Source organism: Capra hircus, chromosome 21 (genome assembly GCF_001704415.2).
Source record: "Capra hircus breed San Clemente chromosome 21, ASM170441v1, whole genome shotgun sequence".
Lineage (NCBI taxonomy): Eukaryota > Metazoa > Chordata > Mammalia > Artiodactyla > Bovidae > Capra > Capra hircus.
The window spans coordinates 15936975-15943339 of NC_030828.1; the positions used below are offsets into that span (position 1 = coordinate 15936975).

General features: G+C 51.8%; 1 long non-coding RNA gene across 1 annotated transcript; it reads right to left on the minus strand.

Annotated features, from left to right (window-relative positions):
• On the minus strand, nucleotides 441-5689 carry LOC106503345. Its single transcript, XR_001297006.2, has 3 exons — nucleotides 5648-5689; nucleotides 3600-3702; nucleotides 441-1137 (listed from the first exon to the last, which is right to left on the minus strand). It is a non-coding gene; the product is annotated as an uncharacterized LOC106503345 (long non-coding RNA).

Here is a 6365-nt window from a genome sequence, read left to right on the forward strand (position 1 = left end):
TCCTGCTGCCAGAGCACAATGGCTTTCCACAAATTGACCTAACAAGGCCTGGGGTACCACCGTGGTAGCTCCTTTTAGAGGCTGCTGTGGCTGGAGACTAACGGCAAAGAACACATTTGGACTCCCTTGATGGTACAGTGGATAAGCTTCCACCTGTCAATGCAGGGGACACAGGTTCGATCCCTGGTTTAGGAAGATCCCACATGCTGAGGAGCAGCTAAGCCCATGAGCTGCAGCTACTGAAACCCGTGTGCCTAGAGCTTGTGTTCTATAAACCGGAGAAGCCACCAAAATGAGAAGCCCGTGCACCACAAAGAATAGCTCCCACTCAGCTCCACTAGAGAAAGCCCACGGGGCAATGAAGACCCAGTGCAGCCAAAAATAAAATGAATATTTTTTTTTTTTTTAAAAGATTTCTTTTTCAACTGCTTACCACCTGATTTCATGAGGTTAAACCAACTGGCCTGATTGGAATCACCCTCTCAGGCTCTTTTCCCAGCTGAAAAGGTAGTGGACAGGATTCTTTCCTGTGGAGCTTACGTGGAGGGCATCCGAAGGGCTCTAGCCAAGAAATGCGGCAGGGGTGTGCACCGTCCAGGCCCTGGTCTGTGGACTTACATGCCCCTCCTCTCACAGGTCTCCTAAAGCCATCTTTCAAAAAGCCACTTCCGAGTTTATGCAACCAGCAGGAAAGCCGACTGAGATGTTTTTCACCCTTTGTGCTACTGACGTCAGAGGCACAGATCAGAACATTGGTGGGATGCTACCTTCTGCCACTTTCTGCCAAACTTTGCCTACAACACATGGAATGGGTGTTTAGGCGTGATCTGAAAAAATCTGGTGGAAAGAGCCCTACAGCCATGTGGGATCTGGGGACCAGGAGTTTGCCAGTTGCCCACTCGACATTCATTTCTCGCCCACCCGGCCTTCCTCTCTGGATCAGAACACCCATCTGTCCTCCTTCAGTCAGCTTTGGGCTTCGAGGGGCGTTCATCTCAGTTCCAGCCTGAGGGGAACAATCCTGATAGATCCAAGTCAGTCATGGAGGCCCGAACTCTTTGCTGGTGGTGGATGTAGATAAGGGTATATGGCGTATTTCAGGCCAACCAGCCTTGAGAGGACGTCTGTTGGGAACTCCTGGGACAATTAGAAGAGACAGAAGGGAGAGATGGGACCTTCCCAGGTGGCTCAGGTGGGAAAGAACATGCCTGCTAGTGCAGGAGATGCAGGTTCGATCCCTGGGTGGGGCAGATTCCCTGGAGGAGGACATGGCAACCCACTTCAGTATTCTTGCTTGGGAAGTCCCATGGAAGGAGCCTGGCAGGATACAGTCTATGGGGTCACCAAAGAGTCAGACACGATTTAATGACTAAACAACAAAAGGAGAGATGGCCTCTTTCTGGCTTACACCCCCTCCAAGACATTTCCTGCCTCCCAGAAAGGGGAGAGAGACTTTTCTACTGATCTCATGGAATCACTGAACAGCTATGACCACACCTGATCCACCCGTTTATATTTAAGGAGCATGGGGTTCAGACAGGACAAGGAGTTCAGTTCACACTTCCAGTGAAGGGTTTCAGAGCCCAGGCGGGTCCTGAGAGGACGAAAAAGGAGACGATCTTGCGGTGGAAGAAGAAAGTCAAGGGAGCCCCGGACCCTTGCTTAGGAGGGCAGGCTGAGCAGTCCCGGCAGGAGGGGACTGAGTGGCTGCACTGGTGTTAGCAGGAGGCTTTGCGCTGGGTGGACAGGGGGCGGGGGACGGGAGGTAACCAGCGCCCTCTGACGGCCACTTGTGGGAAAACACGGCACGACCGAGGCCGCGCTCTCCCACCAGAGCAGCAAGGCGAGCTTGCCGGGTGGCAGGTGGGTGGGGCCGGTCCTTGGGAAGGCGGCTGAGAAGTGGGCAGAGCCTTGGTTGCATTTACCGATGGGGGGCGCAGTCCCGGGGAGGGGAGGGCGAGTTGTGGAGGCGGGTGGGTGGGGGTGAGGGAAGCTGGGCACGGTCAGGAATCAGATTGAAGGAGCGAGGCCAAGGAGAGACTGGGGAAAAGCTACAGTGAATTGGAGGTTCTGATGAGGGAGAGCTGGACCAGCTACCAGGTCAGGGGGGTGGAGGGTGCCTGAAGACCCCTTAGGACTCTGAGGATGCCCGGTAAACTGCAGCCCAGAGGGGAACCCCCTTTGCATATTTAGTGTGAAGAAGTCTCCTGATCTGGGAATCCGATTTTCCATTTTATAGCCAACTCTAGGGTAGGGTTGCAAAGAATCTGACACGTCTGAGCGTGCGCACACAAATTTATCCGGGGTGGGGTGGTGTTACGCTGGGGTAGAATCCCAGGGGCGCCCCCAGGTGGAGATGGCATGTGCGGACATGAGCCTGGTGCTGGTGCCGTCTCTTCCCCCACGTGGGAATCAGGGAGAATTGCGGGGGACTTTGCACGCAAGAAAGCAGGCTTCCCTCCTGTTTGAAGCAACAAAGAACCTCTGGGCCAGATGGAAGGAAAATCAGTTCCTTTTCTGGCGCGGCCTAGGGATACCTTTAATTGAGAGTTGCAAGACCGGCCCTTGATGGAATTTGCAACGAGGCCAGGGCCGTATGGGAACATTTCTTGATGGAAATGAGCATCTGCTCTCTATAAGAAATGCAAATGATGCCTAATTGCGCCTTCAGAGAGCTGTGTCCCATCCCCAGTGCGGTGCCCGCAGGCGGGTAAACCAGACCACGCTTCAAAGTCCTCAGCTTTCTACCCCAAGACGGAAGCTGTGCCGAACCACACTGGACCAGGCTCCAGGCAGCCATCCGAGGGCGGGGGGGGGGGGGGGGGGGTTGGGGGGGGGTTGGGGGTGGGGTTAGGGTGGGTGGTGCAATGCCTGCTGGGTTCCAACATATTCCAGGTCCTGGGCAAATTGTTATCATTTCATTTGATGTGGGCAAAACCCATTATGGGATCTGCTGCTTTACAGGCAAGGAAACCAGAGCTCAGAAAACTGATAGCGTTTGCCTGATGTTGTACAGTATAAGGTGGGTCAGAGGCCCCCAGGATGAATGACGGAGTGAAAAGCCCCAGAGTTGTCCTCTAACATTTACTGAGTGCCTAGGTCACATCTTCAGCAGACTTTCTCTTATTCTGTCTGTCTCCCTCTCTCTCCTGTGACTGGCTGAAGAAAAGGGGGCTGCCTAGGCAAGCAATATTCCTTCCCAATGAACATGCTGTTTCCTTCCCCAAGCATTAGAGATGTCTTATCACAAAAAGGACTTATAGTAGGACGGGCACCCTGGCATAGAAAGCAGTTGAGACCAGCAGTCCCCAACCTTTTGGGCACCAGGGACCTGTCTCGTGAAAGACAGTTTTCCCATGAACTGGGAAGGCGGGGGGTGGTTTCTGGATGATTCAAGCACATTCCATTCCTTGTGCATTTTATTTCTAATCTAATGCCACCGCTGATCTGATAACAGGTACCAGTCTGGGGGCCAGAGGTTGGGGATCCCTGGTGTAGAGGAAGCAGCCATTCCCTCCAGGAAGAGGAAGTTCAAGAGTTTCTGCATCATCATTACCATCATCATCAGATTTGATGGCCCTGGAGTTAGGATTACTTACCTTGTACTTCCGCAGCTCGTGGGAAAGCTCAGCATAGGTCCTGGCTCCAGAGTCAGCTCGTATAGAAGGGAAGTGACCTTCCCCTCTGTGCTCGTCTTCTCATCTGTAAAATGGGATTATAGCTCTCATCTCAGGTGTTTGCTGCTTGAGTTATGTGCTCCTGTTTTCAGAAGTGCACTTGGCCTGTAACCACTGCCTAATAACCATAGCTTTTATTAGTTTTCAAGATCTCACAGCCCTGATAAGGGTTTGAGAACTCCCTGCAGGTCCTGGGAGTGTGATGTGGGTTCCTGCTCTTGCTTCTGCAACCAGAGATATCAGAGTTTTTAATCTTTTTTACATAGTAAGATAGGTCGCCTATAATATATTTGAAAACTGCCTTAGATGATAGGGTTTCCCAGGTGGCGCTAGTGGTAAAGAACCTGCCAGCCAGTGAAAAAGACAGGGGTTTGATCCATGAGTTGGGAAGGTCCCCTTGAGGAGGGCATGGCAACCCACTTCAGTATTCTTGCTTGGAGAATCCTGTGGACAGCGGAGCCTTGACAGGCTACGGTCCATAGAGCCAAACAGAGTCAGACACAACTGAAGTGACTTAGCATGCATGCACGTGCTTTAAAGATAGTAGTCATAGAACCTCTTTGAGCTCCCAGATGGTAGAGAATTTTTCTTACTTATTCAATGTTACGGGCTATTTGTATCCCCCACTCCCATAAAGCCATATGTTGAAGCTTTAACCCCCAGCATTTGGAATGTGGCCATATTTGAAGATGACATCTTTAGAGAGGTGACTAAGTTAGAATGAAGGCTGGACCCCAGTCCAGTGGGGTTTCCCAGGCGGCACTAGGGGTAAAGAACCTGCCTGCCAATGCAGGAGACGCCAGAGACACCGGTTCAACCCCTGGGTCGGGAAGATCCCCTGGAGTAGGAACTGGCAACTCATTCCAGTACTCTTGCCTAGAGAATCCCATGGACAGAGGAACCTGGTGGGCTACTGTCCATGGGGTCGCAAAGAGTTGGACTCGATAGAGTCACTGAACAACAGACAGAGCAACTGAGATTTAAGAGTCATTAAGTGACTTGTCCAGGGTCACACGGCCAGGAATTTCAATCAGCTGGATGAAACCTAAGTCTGGGCATTTTTTTGTTGTTTTTCTAGATACAACATAGCATCACAGACCCAGAGGTGTATATTGTGTTTCTCAGGCTAAATAGATAAAAACTGCTCACGGAGTGAATGCAGACCCATTTCTTCCCCCCTCGGGTCCGCTCTGGGGGTCCCTGGACTGCCTCATTGTGAGGATCCTAGACACTGAGCTCTCTGGACACAGAGGTCCCGTGAAATACAGAACTCACAAGCCATGGGGCCCCGTCTGTGACTGTGACAGTGGCCACATTTACCCTGATGCCCAAATGACAGAAGCCCCGAGCCATTTATCTCTCCAAACAAGAATGTTACTCCCCCGACGGGTCCTGCCCCATCAAAGCACCTCTGCTCATTCTGGGGAGGCCTCAAACGGAGCCTCACACATGCCCAGGCTGCCCGGGGCACCCTCATCAGCGCCCACCCCTTTCCCTTTTCCTGTGTTCTGGTTTCTATTTGTCTCCTCTTCATAGCTTTCCCACTGTGGATTATTAACCATGTTCTGGTTATAACTGCATTATTATTAATCGTGAAAGTGGACCATCTCAAGAGTGATGTTCATGCCAATGTCTGTGCCAGTGAGGCGCCCCCAGTGCCCGGAAGGCCCTCATTCATCGATGGAATCTCACAGTGACTCTGCAGAGATTTGGAGCTCCCACCCAGAAATCCTGTCCAGAGGGGTAGGTGGGCACAGGTACTCTGCCCTTCTCCACTAAACTCCCGCCTCCTGATGCCATCTAGCCACAGCCACACTCCCTCCCTCCCCTGGCAGATCAGTGGATGCACAGAAATCTTAGTGGCCAAGTTGTTATTCTCTACACAGGTCTCCAGAGGTTTTCTTTTAAAATTGCACAATCCTAGCACTACATCTGGGGCCTCCCTGGTGGCCCAGTGGTAAAGAACCCACCTGCCGATTCAGGAGATGCAGGTTTGACCCCTGAGTCAGGAAGATCCCCTGGAGAAGGAAACAGCAACCCGCTCCAGTAATTCTTGTCTGGAGAATCCCATGGACAGAGGAGCCTGGTGGGCTACAGTCCATGGGGTCGCAAAGAGTCGGACACATCTTGGAAGCTAAACAATAGAAACAACGTCAGTCCATCTAAGAATCATGGGCCCCTAGCGCATCTGTTTACTCACGTCAGACTGAGTGCGCGCGCGCGCGCACACACACACACACACACACACACACACACACACAGCACTGCAGTTATGCATAAACGTGTGTTAAGACTGTGCACAAACTAAGAATGTACAAGGGTGATGTTTCTTCATACGCTGGAAACACCCGTGTGTTTCTGTATTACACCATGAACACCGTATGTAAAAAGGGACAAGTACTGGGAAGACGTAGAATAAACGTATACAGAAGCTAGCTTTTCCTCCTCCTCTCCCCACCCCATGCATCTGCTTCCCTCTACCCCAGGTACACGCACCTCATTTTATCTATTTTTATTTGGCCACGCTGGGCCTTAGCTGCAGCCTGTAGGATCTTGGTTGTTGCATGAAGGATCTTTAGAGGTGCCGTGTGGGACCTAGTTCCCTGACCAGGGACTGAACCTGAGTCCTCCTGCATTAGGAGTGTGGAGTCTTAACCACTAGACCGCCAGGGAAGTCTCTGTATCTCA